Consider the following 22,129-nt stretch of genomic DNA (forward strand, 5'->3'; position numbering starts at 1 on the left):
GGAAGGATAGAGCTGATGCCAGGCTACAGGGATGAATGGGGGTATGGAATGGTAGGGCTGATGCGGGGCTACAGGGATGAATGGGTGGGGTGGGGTAGGGAAGGGTACAGCTGGTGCCGGACTACACGGATGGATGGGGGGTAGGGAAGGGTAGTGCTGATGCCAGACTATGGGGAGGGGGTAGGGAAGGGCTGATGCTAAGCTATAGGGAGGGGTGGGGCTGATGCCAGGCTACAGGGATGAATGGGGGGTAGGGAAGGCTAGGGCTGATGCTGGTCTATAGGGATGAATGGGGGGATAGGGAAGAGTGCAGCTGGTGCTGGACTACAGGGATGGATAGGGGGTAGGAAAGGGTAGGGCTGGTTCTGGGCTACAGGGATGGAAGGTAGGGGGAGTAGGGAAGGGAAGAGTAGGGTTGGGCTGATTCCAGGCTGCAGAACAAATTTCTAATTTTTGGTTCTTTATTCTGTAATTGATGAGGGTTGTTCTGTGGTCTGCATGTGATTGAGGTCAGAGATTCTGCTGGCATGAGGGTTGTGTGGGGATCTACATCAGTTTGACTTGTCTGGCTTTTCGAAAGGGATATATAATGCTGTTGTGCATATTCACTGCTGCCTTTTTAAAGGTATTTGTATTTGTGTGTTCAGAACTGGTGTTAACATTTGCAACATCTGAGAAGCTTCTTTTTTGGGATCTTGCCAGGTATTTGTGACCTGGATTGGCCACTGTTGGAAACAGGATGCTGGGCTTGATGGACCTTTGGTCTGTCCCAGTATGGCAATACTTATGTACTTCTTCGCAGAATTTAGTGTTACTTCACAAGTATGTTAGTGAAGGGATTTTGTGTTACTACTGTTGAGGTTCTCCCAGAATTAGAATACATTTTTTCTACGGAAATTTATAAGAGGAAACATTCTAACTATGTTCTCTATGCTACAGATTCTACAATAGGTGGAAAAAAATCTTGATGTTGACAGTGTGATTTTGCTTATTTTGGGGGTTATTTACTAAAGCTTAGCTCACGTTATCTGCATCAGGGCCCATTTTATTCCTATGGGCCCTGCTGCAGATAACTCAAGCTAAGCTTTAGTAAACAATCCCCTTTATCAGTAAGAAATCTGGGGCTTTGCTTCATGTGGTTTTTCATGTGTTGAAGGGTAGACAGAGATTAACATGTGTGAAAAAAGTAAGTTTTTTTTTTTTTTTGTTACATTTGTACCCTGTGCTTTCCCACTCATGGCAGGCTCAATGTGGCTTACATGGGGCAATGAAGGGTTAAGTGACTTGCCCAGAGTCACAAGGAGCTGCCTGTGCCTGAAGTGGGAATTGAACTCAGTTCCTCAGGACCAAAGTCCACCACCCTAACCACTAGGCCACTCCTCCACTTATATAAGTAAAATTCGTATTGAAATGAAAGTAAATTCTGGTAAAGTATTTGTGCTCTTTTTTTGTTCTGCCACAGACTGCAGTGTTCAGTGTGTCACCTTTACAGGGGTGTGCTGGTAAATTTTTAACAACGGGCTCGCTCTCCGGGCATAGCCGGCCCTGAAATTTTGGGGGGGGGAGATACATGCTTCTCTCTCCCCTCCCTTGTGCAGGCACGCTAGGCATACCTTTGCCGAACCCCGCCAGCCAATAAATGGACTGCCACCATTCTCTGCTGCTTGTTTCTGGCTCTGAGCAGCATGATGGAACCGTCTTGCGCTTGCATGAAAAGTCCCAGCCTGGTGCTCAGAGTCAGAAACAAGGAGCAGGGAGCAGCAGCAGTCTATTTACTTGGCTGGTGGGGCCAGCATCACTGCCAGCAAAGTAAAAGAGAATTCAGGAGGGGGCCCAAGCCCACATTTTGGGAGTCAGTTGTCAAAGTAGCCATGGGGTGGCCTACTTTAACAACCGGCTCCCAAAATTCTTAAAAACGTAACAAACGGCTCTCGCGAGCCCATGAGAGCCCGCTCCAGCACACTACTGTGTATGAACATCCTATATAATAAAACGCACCTCCAACATTCTGAAGCTGACTGCATGGCTGAGGCATTCCTTCTCTCTGTATCCATCTCCTGAATTGACATCACATACTTCCAGGTTCGTCACAAGCAGAAGTGACCAACCACACGAGGTTTCTCGGCTTCAGAATGTTGGAGGTGCATTCTGTTAAATAGGATTGGTCAGTTCCTTGAAGCACAGCCAGAGCTCAGCATCCTGCACAGTAACGCTCAGACACCAGAGAGAGAGGGGGCCTGACACCAGAGAGAGGGAGGGAGGGGGGCCTGACCCCAGAGAGGGGGGGGGAGGTATCTCTGTCACACACACACTCTCTCTCACACTCTCACACTCTCTCTCTCTCACAGTCAATGTCTTTCTTTCTCTCTCTCACTCTCACACACACTGTATCTGTGTGAAACACACTCTCTCTCTCTCACACTGTCTCACATACGCACTTGGACACACTCTCATTCTCACACACACACTCTCTCTCTCACAGACACACTCGCACCCAGACTCACTCTCTCTCTCTCTCTCTCTCTCTCACACACACACACTCACATTCTCTCTCTCTCACACACACAGTCACTCTCACATACACTCTCTCAAACATACACACTTCGAGGAAAACCTTGCTAGCGCCCGTTTCATTTGTGTCAGAAATGGGCCTTTTTTTACTAGTTTGTTATAAAGCAAAGTTTGAAGGATATGTGTCATTGTTGTAATTATTTTGCAGGATGTGGTCATATTTGTTGAGATGTTTGCCATTATAGTAGACTGGTCAGGAGTTACTATGTTATTTTAAAATGTTGGTGCTTCCATTAAGTATGTGTGCAGTTTATGTTGATGCAGGACAGTTGTTGGGCAGATTATTTAGAAATCCATTATCAAGTGCACTCTAAGGCATTATTTAGCACTATCCCAAGAAACATTACTCATACCTATATACATACCCCCTGATATTCAGCCGGTGGTGTTAAATCCAGAAATTCAATGCCGTCTGTTTCTGGCGATCAGCATTGAATATCCGTTTTCATTTTCAACTGCAGCAACTTAAGCGGTTAAGCCAATATTCAACACTAACCTGTTAAAGATAGACCTGCTATTTATGTGGCCTATTTTAACCATTAAACATAGCCGGTTTGGCATTGAACATCCGTGCCTAGTTCATGCTCCAAACAAATAACTAAAGCTTTCCTTCTCATTCAAATCAGCCCTTCTTGCCCAGCCAATCATATTCCTCAGCTTTGCATACCGCAGCAAACAGTGTTCCCCAACCAAATTAATGGCACCAAAATAAATATTTAATTTGAGCCTGCAAATAGGTGGGGAAATGTGGGATACAAATGTAACAAAATAAATAAATAAATAAATGGCTCAGTCAAGTTATTAAGTCCTTCCTCCGAATAGAGTTGGGCTAATTTAACCACAGTGAGGTAACAAATTAATGGATCCTTACTAGATAATAATCTAACATTAGCATATAAGACAGAAAGTGAAGATTTACACTTCCTTCCTCCCTACTCCATAACTTTAATAGGTTAACAATCTGGGTTTCATCTCTATTGATAGTCAAAGGGGCTTATCTGGTTAACTGAACCTGCTAACCAGCTAAGTCCTGTGATCTCAGAATTGAGCAGTACAGTGCAAATAGTGCCACTGAATACTTCTTCTGACCACCATGGTTCTATTCAGATATGTTAGAACAGTCTGTGGGCAGAGCTGGCACTTAATCCAGATAGCAATGATTTTCAGTGCATCTACCCAGATATGTATCTGCAAAACTTAGAACAGAAAAAAAAATCTGTCCTAATTGTATTAGGTATCTGTGTAATGGCTGATTATCACTGCTATCCAGATATCCGCAGTGCTGACCACAAACTCTGGATGTTCAATAGTAACCACTATCCAGATATAACCATGGAATATCTAGATTTTTTTAAAACCACAGCAGCCACTGATTTAAAAAACAAACAAACTGGCCACTGCTCAGTATTGCCCAAAGTTGTCATGGAAATGTGGGTGTGGATCGCAGATTTGCGTGCAAAGTATTTAGCTAATCAAAACAATCAATATTTGGTGCTAGCAGGCACTTAAGCAGCAATAATTAGGAGTTACGTGGAATAGTGGCCTAGTGGTTAGGGTGGTGGACTTTGGTCCTGGGGAACTGAGTTCAATTCCCACTTCAGGCACAGGCAGCTCCTTATTACTCTGGGCAAGTCACTTAACCCTCCATTGCCCCAGGTACAAATAAGTACCTGTAAGCCACATTGAGCCTGCCCTGAGTGGGAAAGCATGGGGTACAAATGTAACAAAAAAAACCTCTTCCAGGCCAAATTCTATAACAGTGCACCTATATTTCATAGTGCACAATTCAAAAGGGAGCATAGTCATGGCAGGGGCATTCCCAGAATTTAGGCACACTGTTATAGGATAATGTCATTTGTATGCCCACATTTATGTCATGTTTTGGCAGAGGCAGACATAACTTATGCACTTAAAGTTAGGCATGAGATCCATGCTAAGCTAGTATTCTGTAAAGGGTACTCCATGCAGAGTGCTCTTTGCACAGTATTAATTTAACGCGGCTCTTCCCGGCACCTACTACTACTACTAATCATTTCTATAGCACTACTAGATGTATGCAGTGCTGTACACATTATATGCAGGTTCTTTGTCCCTAGAGGGCTCACAATATAAGTTTTTGTACCTGGGGCAATGGAGGGTTAAGTGACTAACTTTGGACTCCATTTACTGAATTCCGACCTTAGTGTCTACCTAAGCTTCCATGGATAAGCCTCCTCTGTTTTTAGATGCTGCAACTCCCTCAGGAATCAAGGGCAGCATGTGACCAGAAGGCCTTTGGATTCTGGTAGTGAGAACCCATGTTTGTACAGTTTGTTCTTGTGAGAGAACAGTCTGTTTAAAACCTGTAAAACTGCCTTCATTAACTCTTGAAGTGCATTTCTCTAGTTTGGTCAGCAGGTGGTGCATTTTTTATGTTAAAGCTGTTATAGAAAAGTGCATGCCCTCTTTAAGTTTCACTTAGGGGCCCTTTTACTAAGATATGTAGGTGCCTTACCTGCTTATAATCGAAATAGAAAAACGCCTATATTGTGACCCAAATCGGGAGATAGATGTTTATCTCACAAAAACGAATAAAGCGGTATAATCGAAAGCCAAATTTGGACGTTTTCAACTGCACTCCGTCGCGGATGCGGACAAAGTTGATGGGGGTGTGTCGAAGGCGTGGTGAAGGCGGAACTGGGGCGTGGTTATCAGCCGATCAGAGATGGGCGCCTTTCGCCGATAATGGAAAAAAAATATGCGTTTTTAGCGAGAATTTAGGGCACTTTTCCTGGACCCTGTTTTTCCACGAATAAGGCCCCAAAAAGTGCCCTAAATGACCAGATGACCACTGGAGGGAATCGGGGATGACCTCCCCTGACTCCCCCAGTGGTCACAAACCCCCTCCCACCACAAAATATGCCGTTTCATAACTTTTTATTTTCACCCTCAAATGTCATACCTACCTCCCTAGCAGCAGTATGCAGGTCACTGGAGCAGTTATTAGGGGATGCAGTGGACTTCAGGCAGGTGGACCCAGGCCCATCCCCCCCCCCCACCTGTTACACTTGTGCTGGTAAATGGGAGCCATCCAAACCGCCCCCCAAACCCACTGTACCCACATGTAGGTGCCCCCCTTCACCCCTTAGGGCTATAGTAATGGTGTAGACTTGTGGGCAGTGGGTTTTGAGGGGGATTTGGGGAGCTCAACACCAAGGGAAGGGTGCTATGCACCTGGGAGCTGTTTTACCTTTTTTTTTTTTTTGTAAAAGTGCCCCCTAGGGTGCCCGGTTGGTGTCCTGGCATGTGAGGGGGACCAGTGCACTACGAATCCTGGCCCCTCCCACGAATAAATGTCTTGGAGTTATTCGTTTTTGAGCTGGGCGCTTTCGGTTTCCATTATCGCTGAAAAACAAAAACTCCCAGCTGAAAAAAAGATAAACGTCCATGTTTTTTGAAAATACGGTTCGGTCCGCCCCTTCACAGACCCATTCTCGGAGATAAACGCCCATGGAGATAGACGTTTCCGTTCGATTATGCCCCTCTTAGTATGCCCAATGTGCATCAATTCAGAGTTACTGCCCAGCTACTGCATGGCCCGGCGGTAATTTTGTTGATTTTTTTTATACGTGTCCGCTAAGTGCGCCGGAAAATAATTTTTATTTTCTGGCCTGCAGCGGAAACCGGGCAGTAATTGTCATTCTACAAGTGTAGACGATTACCACATGGTTACCGCATGAGACCTTACTGCTAAGTCAGTGGCGGTAAGGTCTCAGACCCAAAATGGATGCGTGTCCCATTTTTATTTTGCCGCATGTCCATTTTCATCAAACATTTAGAAAAGGCCTTTTTTACAGGCACGCTGAAAAATGGATTTCTGCGCACCCAAAACACCTGCCTACACTAGTGCAGCCCATTTTTCAGCACACCTTAGTAAAAGGACCCCTAGTGAAGAAGTGAATCTATAGTACTGTGAACAGCATACTTTTAACACTTGTTGACTGGGATCTGATTGGCCTGGAGTTTGAAATTACCCAGCAGTTGTTGCTTCAGTGTTAGCCCAAGAGAAGAGAGAGAGAGATCTCTTTGCTGAAGCTACATGAACAATTATATGTCCTGACCTTCCCAGGTACTGTTTAGACAGTATATAGATGTTTAGTTAGTGTTATAATTTATCCATATTTCAGTTGCCTGTTATTGTGTGCTAATTGCACATTTTTTTGTTCATTGCTCCAGTGTGAGAATAAACACATTTGTTTGTTCATTCTGCCTGTCTGGACTGATAAAGAAACCTTGTGGTTTGTGTGTTAGGTCTGTGGTGCTTTCTGGGAACTGTGCGACCACTGGGAGTGTGGCTGCAGTAACCTAGAAATCACTGGTGCTAATTTGAGAGTGGAAGACTCGCCTAGAGGCAGTTGTGACCCAGTCGGTGAGAGGAGGGTGCTAGTGTACAGCACAAGCAGCAGGTGCACGCTGACCTGAGCTGTGCTGGCAATAGACCCTCTAAGTGGTCATGGAGTAACCCCAGGCAGGTGGGTAGGCATTTCGTGACAGTTAAGTTGGAAGTTTCAATGTTATATTTTCTATAGTGATTACCTCCCATCTCCCATGCCAGCCTATAGACCAAGAGGGGGTTTTCAGTAGTATGTTCATTAGTTTATTTAACATACAGAGAAATTAAATGTACTGGCAATGAAAAGACTGTCCCCCAAACTTCTTCCACTTCTCCCTATAGAACTACTTCAGTAAATATACCTGAAGCACACAGGCAGTACAGGTTTACCTACCAGACTACACCCTTCCTATCTCAGATAGTCTGAAAATCCTCGGCGTAACAATGGACCGTAACCTAACACTGGAGAGCCAAGTGGCATCCACAACAAAGAAAATGTTTCATTCAATGTGGAAACTCAAACGCTTAAAACAATTCTTCCCGAGGGAAACATTCCTCACCCTGATACAATCAATGGTACAATGGAATCTATGTAGGATGCAAAGAACTAACCTTAAAGAAACTTCAGACCGCACAAAACACGGCAGCTAGGCTTATATTTGGAAAAACGCGATTTGGAAGCGCAAAACCCCTCCGCGAAAAGCTACACTGGCTCCCAATCAAAGAACGCATTGCTTTCAAAATCTGCACCCTGGTTCACAAAATCATCTACGGTGAAGCCCCGAAATACATGACAGACCTGATCGACTTATCAACCAGAAACATATCTGAATCAACACAAACATTTCTAAATCTTCACTACCCAAGCTGCAAAGGTCTTAAATACAAATCAATCTACGTATCCAGTTTCTCCTACATAAGCACGCAATTATGGAATGCATTACCAAAAGCCTTGAAAACGATGTACAACTACACTAAACTTCCGGAAATCACTAAGGCTAACCTGTTCCAAAAGGCATACCCTACCGACCCAACTTAAATGCCTGAACTCTGCTACACAGCAAAACTCAAGTACATAATGGACATTACTCAACTCTTCCGTTGTACGACTCCCTAATGTGACAGTGCTACATGAACTCTATTCTATCACAACATTACCTTGTATTTGTTCACCGGAGACTTCAAAGCCTCTACGACACTATCCAGCTTATAATCGAACGAGAAAAACGCCCAAGTTCCGACCTAAATCGGGAGATGGGCGTTTATCTCACAAAAACGAATAAAGCGGTATAATCGAAAGCCGATTTTGGACGTTTTCAATTGCACTCCGTCGCGGATGCGGACAAAGTTGATGGGGGCGTGTCAGAGGTGTGGCGAAGGCGGAACTGGGGCGTGGTTATCTGCCGAACAGAGATGGGCGCATTTCACAGATAATGGGACAAAAGTATGCGTTTTTAGCTAGAATTTAGGGCACTTTTCCTGGACCCTGTTTTTTCACGAATAAGGCCCCAAAAAGTGCCCTAAATGACCAGATGACCACTGGAGGGAATCGGGGATGACCTCCCCTGACTCCCCCAGTGGTCATAAACCCCCTCCCACCTCAAAAAATGATGTTTCACAACTTTTTATTTTGACCCTCAAATGTCATACCCACCTCCCTGGCAGCAGTATGCAGGTCCCTGGAGCAGTTGTTAGGGGGTGCAGTGGACTTCAGGCAGGTGGACCCAGGCCCATCCCCCCCCTACCTGTTACAATTGTGCTGCTTAATGCTTAGTCGTCCAACCCCCCCCCGAACCCACTGTACCCACATGTAGGTGCCCCCCTTTACTCCTTAGGGCTATAGTAATGGTGTAGACTTGTGGGCAGTGGGTTTTGAGGGGGATTTGGGGGGCTCTACACACAAGGGAAGGGTGCTATGCACCTGGGAGCTCTTTTACCTTTTGTTCTGTTTTTGTAAAAGTGCCCCCTAGGGTGCCTGGTTGGTGTCCTGGCATGTTAGGGGGACCAGTGCACTACGACTCCTGGCCCCTCCCACGAACAAATGCCTTGGATTTATTCGTTTTTGAGCTGGGCGATTTCATTGTCCATTATCGCTGAAAAGCAAAAACGCCCAGCTCACAACTTGGCGAATAAAACATGGACGTCTAATTTTTTCGAAAATACGCTTGGGTCCGCCCCTTCACGGACCCGTTCTCGGAGATAAACGCCCATGGAGATAGGCGTTTCTGTTCGATTATGCCCCTCTATGTAAGCCACATGGAGCCTGCAAATAGGTGGGAAAATGTGGGATACAAATGTAACAAATAAATAAAATAAAGAAAGAAAGAATAAACAGTTGATCCCATTAAGGACAAAAATGCATAAATAAAAGTCAAAACAATTTTATTTGTTAAACTGAAACACAGTTGAACATGGCCAAGTTTTGATAATTCTTTATTGGGTAAAGCTTCTTGTCTTTATTGGGATCTTCTGTCTATCCTTACACCTGATGTGGATCCTTACCTCTTCTTTTACCTGGTGTTCATGAACTAAAACATTTCCAAATTCATTATCTTATTGTATCTATCAGATTATAAATATAAACAAGATATGCATTTAAAAAAAGTTAAAGATGTTTCACTTAGTTTTTACCTCAGAAAAAATCCTTGTCAGCCTTTCAGAGGGGTCATTTTCATAGTATAGTTCCATGTCTTCATTGAAACAATGCACAGCCAGACAGCCATTAGATTTTAAAACTCGACTAACTTCCTTTAGGAACTTGTCTAAATCAAACCAGTGGGCAGCCACAGAAGCTGTTATCAAGTCTGCCGAGGCATCCTAAAATGGGAGAGCTTCTACACAGGAAACACTACAGTAGAAGCAAGAAAAATGAAGGAGATAATAGGTTATACAGAAACACGGTATAAGTTTCTAATGTCCAGAAAATAAATATCTGTATATGATTTTTTAAAAAGTGCAGGATCTTCAACCATATTAAAATCCAGTTTCTTCTAGTTCTGGTGACCAAGTTCATTTGAGCTTTAGTTCTGTGCATTATCTCACCAGACATTCTCAAAAAGCTTAAAGCTTTTCAATAAGTGACATTTATCTATTTACTACTATGCTGAATCTTGTAGCCTTTTAGTAGAAACATAGAAAACTTTACTATTCAGTTCTATTTACTGTATAAGTTGCTGTTCCAGAATACACCCAACATGGTATTACAGACACATGGAGTTTTTGTGGCAAGTTTCACCATGGGAGGTATTAACTAACTGTTAGCACACAAACACAATAACACCTTTATTATGTGTTATCTGCTGTAGAGCCCCTTGCATTTGTTTTGAGAGTGGAGGTGAGGTGTCCTTTCATTTTTCAGAGAAAGAAATTTGGTGAGGCATGGAGTATTGCAGAGAGAGAGATCCTGCTAAAGTATCCTATGGAAACTTGAGAGGAGAAACCAGCTTAGTGTCTATTTTTCAAACATTTTGTTACTTTTGATTTTTGTTGTTGTTGTTCTTCTTCTTCTTCTGCCTGTCTGTGAAACTAAAAAATGAACTGCCTCGGCTGCTGATTCTAAAACTATTTGGTCAATATTCAAACATTACAGTAAGCTTTTTTTAAACCCTAGGCTCAGCATTTAAGTTGCCCACACACATTCAGTGTACAGCAGTGATGGTGCTGAATAGCAACTGAATATCACTGACGATTTGTAGAGTTAGCTAGAAATACCCAAGCTCTGCCTAGATAATGCCGGACTGGTTTGTAAGAAAATTCAAACCAAAAAGCAAGAAAAAATAAACTCTGTGGAACATCCAAAAAAGTGGAGATGGAGTAGATAGTGAAAAGGGTTTAACCGAGCAGGAGAGGCTCCTGCCTGGTTAAACTCCACCGAGCTAGTCATTTGCTGAAATTCAGCAGCACTTGGCCAACTAATGCCACTGAACATCACTGTTAACTTGCTATTCCCTAACTAGCTAGGTTAGAGATAGGCTGTATGCAGAGTTAGGGAGAAGCACCAACTTACGGTTAGCAGTGATATTGAGGCATATTTTCAAAGCACTTTGGGAGGCTAGGTTCCATAGGTTTCTATGGAACTTTGGGAGGCTAAGTGCTTTGAAAATGAGCCTGAATGTCTGCTAACCGGTTAAATAACCACATAAAGTTAAGCTTTGCTGCCCTAACTTTATGCGCTTAGTTAACCGGGCACCAGTCTGAATATCAGCCAGTGCCCAGTTAACTTATTTATTTATTTGTTACATTTATACCCGACATTTTCCCACCTATTTGCAGGCTCAATGTAACCGTAAAGGCATTTGCCATTACGGTTGATAACAAATACAAGATTGTGTTGTGGTCAGATGAGGTAGATGTGATTGGCGGACATACCTGGATAGTCTATATTGGGATCCACGCATGCCTCAGCACTGAGTATCCGGGGTTAACGTGGAGGGGAATAATCGAACAGCGCCAGCCATCTCTATGGGCGGCCATCTCCGGGGCTTCGGCTCACCCGTCTTTCTGCACTGTGGCTCAGGGTCCGAGTTGGAGGCCGAACTCTAGCTGAGCCTGGCCCGCATCAAAACGCGCTCATACGGCAGCACGGCCAGCGTGACGGTGCCTCTAACCGAGCACTACATGGAGCAGTGGGTTGGCGAAGGCGACACGTTGCAGGTCATCGCACTCAAGTACTGAGTAACGGTAAGGAGGGAGGTTTAATGCCTGCTCCCTGTCTTTCCCCAGCTTCCTTCACCCACTCCCGAGGCACTGCCCGCCCCTGTGGTCCTGCAGAGGGCCTAGACTGCAGTCTGCGGATGTTACTGCAAGAAAGGAGGGATGAAGAGCGGGAGGGGGGACCCTGAAACTCAGAGGGAGGGGGAGGGGGGACCCTGAAACTCAGAGGGAGGGGACGACCCTGGCACTCGAAGACAGGGAAGGGGGGGGTGACCCTGGAACTGGGAGGGAGGGAGGGGCCCATGGCACACACTCTCATTCTCACACACACACACTCTCTCTCTCACAGACACACTCGCACCCAGTCTCACTCTCTCTGTCAAACACACACACTTGCACATTCACTCTCTTTCTCTCTCACAGAGTCACTCTCACACACTCCGAGGAAAACCATGCTAGCGCCCGTTTCATTTGTGTCAGAAACGGGCTTTTTTTACTAGTATGTACATAGAACAGGATTTTAAGTGTGAAAAATCTGTTATAAAATTACATTCTTAGAGGTCAATTCTATAAGGAGGCACCTAGAAAAGGTAGATTTTCTAAAAAGCTGTTAGCTTTGAGGCTGAAGTTTGCTCTCCCCAGTAGAGAAACTAGTCACACCCACTAAGTTTGAAATTGTGGGGGGAAGGGAGGTAAAAAGCCTAAACTCAGGGACAGAGCTGTTGTCTGCAGCCAGGCAATCTCTAAAAGGTAGATTCTCTTCCCCAGTAGAGAAACTAGTCACACCCACTAAGTTTGAAATTGTGGGGGGAAGGGAGGCAAAAAGCCTAAACTCTGTGGGCCAGATTCAGTAAATGGTGTTCAAATTTATGCACCAGGGAAAATGAGTGTCCCATAATAACGCTTAGCGTGGATTCATGCAAGAGCTTACGCCAGCTGAAACCTGGTGTAAATCCTTCCACAAAAGTTTGGTGTGTAACCCTGGTATATATTCCATAACACTACGCCTAAATATTTGGAATGCCTCTGATCATGCCCTCTTTTGGGTTGCACATGAGACACTTTGGGTGCGCAGCATTATAGAATAGTGAATAGGCAGATGTGTATATAAATCCAAATTTGTGTCAATTAATTGCCAATTAACTCCAATTAACATCAGTAATTGGTTGTTAGCACCAAATGCGCATCTGGGCTCCGTGTCCAAATTTGGGCAACCTATATAGAATCTGGAGGTATATTACCACAATTAATGTGGCTATTCTATAAGAACACTAAACCCAGAATTCTATAAATGGCGCTTTAAATTGTGCATGCAAATTTGGGCATGCGCCCAATTTATGTGTGCAATTTAACTGAACAAGCCAATTAGCACCAATAATTAGGCCCTAACAATTATTGGTGCTAATTGGCATTAATTAAAATCTAAGTTTGTAAATTATTGCATCCAGATCCACACATAAAATTTAATCGTGGATCAAAAAAGGGTGTGCAGGGGAGGAAGTGACATCACTGTGTTGAATTGACGCCTGAATCGTTAGCTCTCACACTTTCCTCAATCTGCCATCGTCCAGCTTATTTTCTGCCTTCATCCTTGCTCGGGTTTGTCACCTGGAAGGAGTATTCAATCATGAGCAAGAATCCGCCATCTCAGTGCAAAGAGGGCAAGCGTCACTCAGTTCGGCAAACTGGTAAGGGGCAGTCGCGCCACGTGTTACCTACCCCCCTTTGCCATTCGGACTCAGATTCTGCTTCGTCTACTGTTAAGCCGAGCTTGCCCTTCCCAAAAAAGGGATTCCCGAAAGCTTTAGTGAAATGTTTGGAGGACATCCGGGTTGAGATTGTCCTCCAAGGATGAAATCTTAGAACCTTATAGTAGACATCCAGGAATTGGGAGGCCGTGTTGACGATTTGGAGGAGTGGGTGGAGGAGCAAGCTGAGCATGCTGCTACTACAGACTCCTAGCTTTCGCAGCTACTTGCTCAACATGAGGAATTACAGTACAAAGTAGATGAACTTGAAAATTGAGGACGTCGGAATAATCTCCGGTTCCACGGCGTCCCTGAGAATGTGGACACTGAGGATGTCCCTGCTATAGTGCGCTTACTCTGTGCAAAAATCTTAGTGGCAAACTCGGACAGTTTTGAGATTGACAGAGCGCATAGAGCCCTGGGGAAACCCATGGAGAATCAACCCAGGAATATCACTGCATGCTTTGCTTCCTTTGTTTTTAAGGAGCGCTTACTGATAGAGGCCCATCAGTTATCCTATGTGGAGTATAATGAGGCCAAGATTACAGTCTACCAGGATTTGTCCTTATTTACTTTATCTCAGCGGCGTGCTCTGAAATCTGTATTGGCTATTTTGGCTAAAGAGAAGATACCTTACCACTAGGCTTTCCCTTTTGCTCTTTGCTTCACTGTGAGCGGGAAATTACAACGGGTCCGTCATATCGCTGAGGCTTGGAAGATCTTGCAGGCAGCTGGATTGTCTCCTAATGCTGCTCCATCTGTTGAAATGGCCCCTTCCACCAAGGCGAAGCTTCAAAAATGGAAGAGAGTCTCGTACAAGGCTCAGAAAAGATCTATACCCATTTCATTTTTTAGGGGGGCTTCACTTGTCCATTGTAATTTACTGGGTTGTATCTCCCCTGTTCTTCTCTCTCTCTCGTTTCCTTGTTCTGCATGTTCTGCTGTTGGTTTAGAGGTGGGGGGGGGGGTATATATTCTGTTGAGCATGGATGATTGAGGAATGTAGTTTTATGGTGGGGGAAATTTCTTGTAGTATAGGTAGGTCCTGTGTGAGTGGCTGGGAGTTTTTGTGGTATTTTGGGGGTTCGTTGGGTGCTATGAGTTACTTTCTTCAACTTCCCATTCAGTACCATCTTTTGAAGTCTGTCTGGTGTTTGAGGGTGATATGGGGGGGGGTGTTGACTCGAAAGGGGAGGATGTGGTTACATTTGTGCTTGATGGGGTGTGGGGTTTTTTTGTTTGATTTTTTTGGAGGGGGCGGGTCTACCACTCTGCTTCAGTCCTGCGTGGTTTCCATTGGGAGAGCAGAATACTGCCTTTTTGCTTAACTATGGTCCCTAAAGTTTTTGACTTATAATGTTACAGGCCTCAATTCACCTCAGAAGTGCCAGAAATTGTTTAAGGAACTCCTGCACTTTTAACCACATGCGGTATTCTTACAGGAAACCCACTTTAAAAGGGAGCATGAAAAATTCCTGATCCATCCTCAATACTCACACATCTTCTGTGCCTCTGCTGCTGATGCTTTGAAGAAGAGAGAGGTTGCTATTTTGCTCCATTCCTCATTACAGATACAGGTAGTGAAGCTTAAACATTACCCTGAAGGTAGATTTTTAATCCTGATCTAATTAATAGATAACTGTGCTTTTACCTTGGCATCTGTTTATGCCCCTAATGAATCTCAAGAGCTGTTTTTTAGCAGGCTTGGCAGACATTTTTCCTCATTTCCCTCTGGTAAAATAGTAGTGGGAGGGGACTTCAATGCCACGTTTCAACCTATTCTGGATAGGTCTGTCTTGGCTACCGGCGCTGATGTTCGGATCTCCGGTGCATTGCTTAGACTCACTAGAGGTCTTGGGGTTTGAAACTTGTAGCAACTGAATCATCCGTCCACTCTTGACTACTCTTTTTATTCTCATGATACTTATTCTCGCATTGACTATTTCTTAGTTGATATAACTTTGGCACATGCAGGAGGCGTTTCTAGTATTTGAGTTATTACTATTTCTGACCACGCGCCTGTTTGGACTCAGTTGCCTTCTCTTCGTGAGAAGGACAAAGATACTCATTGAACATGAGTTTGCTAAGAGAGAAGGGGATCCTGTTGGGTTACAGATCTCTCCTGCAGGACTACTTAGATATTAATCTTAATTCAGGCCCTCTTTATGTGTTCAGCCCCCTCCCTACCCATCTTCAAATCCTTGCTCAAAGCCCACCTCTTCAATGTTGCTTTCGGCACCTAACCTTTATACCTTTCAGGAAATCTAGACTGCCCCAATTTGACTGCCCCTACTTGACTGACTGTACATTTGTCCTTTAGACTGTAAGCTCTTTGAGCAGGGACTGTCCTTCTATGTTAAATTGTACAGCGCTGCATAACCCTAGTAGCGCTTTAGAAATGTTAAGTAGTAGTAGTAGTAGTAGGTGTTATTTGGGATGCCCTTAAAGCGGTTTCTAGGGGCTTTTTCTTGAAACACGCTAGTATGCACGCCAGGGTTCAGAGAGCTGAGGTGGCTAAATGTCTCTCCCAGCTGGGTCAGTTGGCCGAAGTTCATAAATCCTCCCGTTCACTCTCCACATTACATGAAATTCAAGCGCTCCGCTTACAGTTAGATCAGATTTACTCAGATCAGTTACAGTTCTCTAACACTCAACCACAACAGACTCACTATGTGCATAGTAACAAGTCGAGTTGCTCTTTAGCTCTTAAACTACGTCACTCTTGGGTAGACCGCACAATACTTAGGGTGGGAGACGGCAGGGCAATGTTCTTTCTAAATCTTCTCAGATTCGTCACCGCTTTCAAACTTTTTATCAATCTTTATACACCTCTGACACTGCTATTCGTCCGGAGGCTATTGCAGATTTTCTGTCTGTCCATACACTCCCCACTTTGACAGCTTAGCAACAATTTGCGCTAGACCGGCCTGTCTTGGTAGACGAGGTCCATAAAGTTATTAAGGACTTACTTGCTGGTAAATCTCCAGGCCTAGATGGCTTACCTAACAATTTTTATAAAGTTTTTCAGGTTGAGTTGGCGCCCATTCTAACCGAGCTTCTTAATGAGGTATGTGCGGGGTCTGATCTCCCTCCATCCATGATGGAGGCCTGGATTGCAGTAATTCCAAAGTCTGGCAAGGATAAAACTGATTGTGCCTCTTATCGTCCTATTTCTGTTCTTTTTTTTTTTTATTTATTTATTTATTTATAAATTTTTACAAACAATTATTCAAGATATAACTTGACGGATAGCATTATATCATAGGAAAAAAAACAATAAGAAAAAAAAAACATTATGTTAAAGAAAATATTTTCTGATACAATACTCAAGTCCTAACAATAAGGAGATCCAAGATCTTAATATATGAGGAGATTAGGAAATACAAAATACAAAAAAAGGAAATCAAGTACTTGTGAAGAGAGTGCTAACTTTCTCTAAGGCTACTAGATGTTCTTTTGGACGCTATAAAGGCCGAGAGCTGAGAAGGATCTAAAAAGACATATTTAACAGAGTCAATCCTAACAACACATTTGCATGGGTATCTCAGAAAGAAAACACCTCCCAACTGTTGAATTGCTGGTCTCATAATAAGGAACTGTTTTCGCTTACGTTGAGTCTCTCTAGAGAGATCAGGAAACAAGGAAATTTTTAAACCCAAAAACAGGGTTTCCCTATGCTTAAAAAACATTGAGAACAACCACTGTTTATCATGTGGTAAAGCCACAGTTGCCACCAAAGTGGCCGCTGTGGCTATTTCAGTATCTGATGTCTCTAGAAATTGTGATAAATTTTCAAGTCTCTGTTCCTGTTGATTTTGCTGAATATCTTGTTTATTGGGTAGGTAGTAAACTTTAGTGAAAGGTGGAATATTGTCCTGAGGAATTCCCAAGTTTTCCCGCAAATATCTTTTCAACATATCGTATGGTTGAATCATTTGAACTCTTGGGAAATTTACAAATCGCAAGTTAAGGTTTCTCATATGATTTTCATATGTTTCAGCTTTCAATCTTAGGTTAGAAATATCTTTAACCATGATCATCTGAAGATTTTCTGTCTTTTTTGATTCTTGTTCTAATTTATCCATGCGAGTTACCAAAGCTTGCTGAGAATTGTCAATTTTACCACTTTTTGCTCTAGAGCTTTAAGTTTCTGAGCCCCTTTAGTTGTTTGGGAAATAAATACTTTCCCCAACTGGGACATTAACTCCCAGAGGGAATCTAAAGTTACCTCTATTGGTTTGTTGGTTAGCTCTGCTGGAAATATGTCCTCCTGTTCCTCCTCCTGCTCTCTTCCAGCGTCTTCTTCCCCCGTTACTTCAGTCGATCCTGTTCGCCTACTCCCATCAAGTTGAAATCGATTCCCCAGAGCAAACGGGGTCTCAGCGCTTTCTTGCGTCGGCCCCTGCTCTCCCTGGAGCGGCGAACTCGTGAACGGCGGTTGCGGGGGCGGAGCTCTATGATCGGGGCTCAGAGTTGTATCCAACCCGAGGGACGCCGTCGACTCCTCTAAATTAGCAGCGCCCATCAAGGGTCTACTCCCGACCTGTACCGCAGTCCCCTGCAGGCTCAAGAACCGATCCATCGGTCCCGAAATCGAGGGAGGTAAAGGGGTAGTTCGGGCAGTACTTCTCCCTCTCCGTTTAGGCATATTGGTAATAGGAATCTGAGCGTGCAGCCAGTCACAAGTGCTTAGCGGCCATCTTGGATCCTTTCTGTGGTCCCTATTTCTGTTCTTAATTCTGATGTTAAAATTCTGTCTAAAGTTCTTGCCAATCATCTTGCAAAAGTACTCCCTGAATTGATTCACCTGGATCAAGTGGGCTTTGCTACTCAATGACAGGCTATGGGCAATGTTCGATGTATGGTTAATTTGCGTCATGTAGCACGCAAAGATGAGCTTCAGGTTTCCCTTCTTGATCTGGATGCTGAGAAGGCATTTGACCAGGTCCATTGGCCTTTTATGCATCAGGTGTTAGAAACATTTGGTTTCAGTCTGGACTTTCGATGCTGGGTACAAGCTCTCTACGCTTCCCCACGTGCTTGCATTCGTATTAATGGGGTCAACTCTCCTATATTTTCTTTATTTAGAGGAAACCATCAGGGGTGTCCTTTATCCCCAATGTTGTTTGCTTTGGTTATGGAACCTTTCGCGGTCGCATTGCATTCTGACCCGAATGTTTCTGGGATTACAGTGGCTGGCCGGGAATATAAATTGGCTTTGTTTTCTGATGATGTTCTTCTTTCTCTGACCAAGCCTTTAATGTCCTTACCCAACTTCATGAAATTGTTAATTCAATATTCTTTGGTGTCAGGCTTTAAACTCAATACGAATAAGTCAGAAGCCATGGCTGTTGGGATTCCTCCTCAGTTACTACTACTACTACTACTATTTAGCATTTCTATAGCGCTACAAGGCATACGCAGCGCTGCACAAACATAGTTGTTGTGCTCTTTACAGCACTCCTTTCCTTTTCAGTGGAAGACTAGAGGGTATTAAATACTTGGCAGTTGTACTTACACCTCTGCTATCTGATTTAATTTTAGCCAATTATCTCCCCCTCTTGAGGGAGTTATACAGAGACTTGGAACGCTGGGATACCTTGGATTTGTCTTAGCTTGGTAGGATTGCCACATTGAAGATGAATGTCTTGCCTCACTTAATGTATCTTTTTCAGGTTCTCCCTCTTTGGGTTTCTAGGGGGGGTTTGTCTGGCTTGCAAGATCATCTGATCCGCTTTATTTGGTGTAATAAGAGGCCAGACATTTGCCCCGTTCTCTCCTTTACTGAGATCAGAAGAAAGGTGGCTTGGGTGTTCCTAATGTTTTTTGGACCTACAAGGCAGCTCAGGCTTGCTCTGCCCTTGAATGGTTTCAGGCTCAATCTCACAAGCTTTGGATAAATTTAGAACAAACCTCTGTATGTCCTTGTCCTCTTCGCCTCTTGATGTGGCTTCCACGTAGATCTCGTTCCTTACGGAGCGATGTCTATTTCTTGGTTATCACTACCTTTTACTATTGGGATGCCTTGTTTACTAAGCCTGATTCCCTTTTGTCTAAATTGACTCCAATAGCCTATAACCAACTATTTCCTCCGGGACTTGCACCAGGTCTGTTTATTCGATGGTTGTCCTTTGGTTTCATGACTTGAAGTCAACTTTTTGATGACGAGCTTTTGATTTTTTTTTTACACTCTTGCGGACAACTACCCTATCCTTCCTCACGAGATTTTTACCTATACTCAGCTGAAACATTTTCTTTCCTCGGCTGCAATTAAGGCTAAGGTGTTTCGTGAGGATTCCAAAGGTACAAGGGGTCTTATTTCCTACCTGTACAAATTTCAGAGAACGCAAATGCACCCTTGTTTGGAGCATTGCCAGCGTTGGCATCATGAGTTGGGGATTACCTTGGGTGATGATGACTGGACTCTTCTCGAAAATGCTTCCATGAGGGTCTCAATCTCTGTTCCCTTTAAAGAGAATGCTGTTAAGGTACTGTACAGATGGTATCTGACCCCTGCACATGTACAACATATATTTCCTAGTGTCTCCCCTTTGTGTTGGCGAGGGTGTGCTCAGAGGAGCACCATGGGTCACATTTGGTGGTCTTGTGTTAAGGTGCGGGCTTATTGGAAGGCAATTCAGTATAGGTTACAGCATTGGTTTGGGAAGCCCATTAAGTGGTCTCCTGAGTACTTTTTATTTTCTAAGAAATTCCCTGTTCTCTCTAAATCACAGGCACTGCTGGCTAGACATGCTGTGCCTGCTGCTTGTGTAACTTTGGCTGCCCAGTGGAAATCTCCAACAGTCCCTTCTTTGGTACAATGGCTAAATAAGCTTTGGCACATTTGCAAAATGGAAAAACTTTGGGCCGTTTGTTGTCACACCATGGCCAAGTGGGAAGTTATTTGGGAACCTTTTTTGAAGCATTGTTCTTGTTAAGATGGGGTGAGGATGGTTGGTGAGGGGGGGTATTTTTTGTTGTTGTTTGTTGGGTGCTTTTTCTGGTAAACTCTCCTATAAAGTTTGAAGTGACCTTCTGTTTTATGAGCCATATTGAGTACATGGTTTATGTGGCCTTAAACAAACATACCTTTTAACTAGTTCATTGTAGTTTGTTACATCTTTCCTTGTTTGTACTTTTTGCCTGTGTCAAGTTTCTCATTATTCAATAAATAGTTCTACAAATTAAAAAAAAAAAGAGTGTGCAGTCATGGGAGGGTCATGGGTGGATCGGGTGTTCCTGCAATTTATGTGCATTAGAATAAGGGGGTTCTGTGCCTAATTTAGGCAGGATTTACACCAAGGTTTTGCTGGTGTAAATGGTTGTACCTAATGTAGTTGCAGTTCCCAGCGCTAAGTGCTATTCTATAAACGGCACCTAACTTTGAGCACCGTTGTTACAGAATGAGGGGGTATCTGTATAGTGCCATTGAAAATTCATGGATACAACCCTATCAGGATAAGTGCTTTTGAATACTGAACAGCATATTTTTAACTACAGTATAATCCTCGGAAGTGGATAGTGACTTCCTTTGAGTTTTTCATTCCCTTACAACACAAACACTAGGAGGTTAGGTGATCATCTACCAATGAAGGCCCAAGTGGAGATCTCTCCCACATATAGCTGAAGGCCCTGGGAATTCCCTCTTACATGAGCCTGGATTCTGGGACCCAGGGACTGAATTCATAGAGCCCTTGCCTCATACTCTGCAACTTCCTTCACTCTTCCACTGCTGTATATATTAATGACACCAAATAGACAACAATAATGTTGCTGTCACTTAAAGTATAACTTTTTAGCAAGACATACCAAAAAGACATGTTTGGCTTCATGGAGGACTGTTTGGCCACATTGATCTGAGCTTCACTGTTGTCGACACCCACTACTTTCTGAAAATGAGGAGCTAGTAATTGAGTGCTCTTTCCTGTTCCACAGCCAACATCCACTGCTAAACCAAATGATGGTTCTTTCTGAGGAAGAAAAGAAAATAGGAAACAGACCACAAAGTCAATGTGACTATCAATAAACATATAACCTGGATCACGAAATGCCCTATTGAGTAATGCAGTGGCCTCAGTAGTATCTCAATGGCCGATGGCTTAATATACTATTTTGTGCAGAAGTCCCATTTGCCTTTACAGATGAGAAACATAATAACATTGGAGAAATTTTCTTGTTGACTTTCCCCAGTGGGACTGGTACCAGGGGACGATTTAGTAACATAGGAGCCAACTTTTCAAAATGATTTGGGATGCTCAACTTGGCGCAAATTACCAAGTCCATATAAAGGAAATTAAAGCATGGTGGGTTGTGAACACAACTGGTCAAGATGTTTTTAAATGAAGAGTACAGCAGGTGGTTTACACACAGGATTTGTGGGTAAAAGAAATGCTAAGGGTAGCACTGCAAGTCCCACCAGTCTCTCTTCCTCCCCAATCCCAACCTATCACCACAGTTTACCATCCTACTCCCAGCCCATCGACACCACTCATGCAATGCTTTCCATTCCACCCTGGCCAGTGGTGTGCTGAGTGGGCTCGCAAGAGCCTTTTGTTACGTTTTTAAGAATTTTGGGAGCCGGTTGTTAAAGTAGGGGCCCCCCCATGGCTACTTTAACAACTGACTCCCAAAATGTGGACTCGGGCCCCCTCCTGAATTCTCTTTTACTTTGCTGTTGTGAATGCTGAACCTCACCAGTCAAGTAAATAGACTGCTGCTGCTCCCTATTCCTTGTTTCCAGCTCTGAGCAGCATACACGAGAAGTCCCAGCTTGCTGCTCAAAGCC

At 43.8% G+C, this 22,129-nt stretch overlaps 1 pseudogene; it reads right to left on the bottom strand.

Annotated features, from left to right (window-relative positions):
* LOC115465049 overlaps nt 1-22,129 on the bottom strand; it is a 117,335-nt pseudogene that overhangs the window by 56,646 nt on the left and 38,560 nt on the right.

The sequence above is a fragment of the Microcaecilia unicolor genome, chromosome 3 (assembly GCF_901765095.1).
Source record: "Microcaecilia unicolor chromosome 3, aMicUni1.1, whole genome shotgun sequence".
NCBI classification, from domain to species: Eukaryota; Metazoa; Chordata; class Amphibia; order Gymnophiona; family Siphonopidae; genus Microcaecilia; species Microcaecilia unicolor.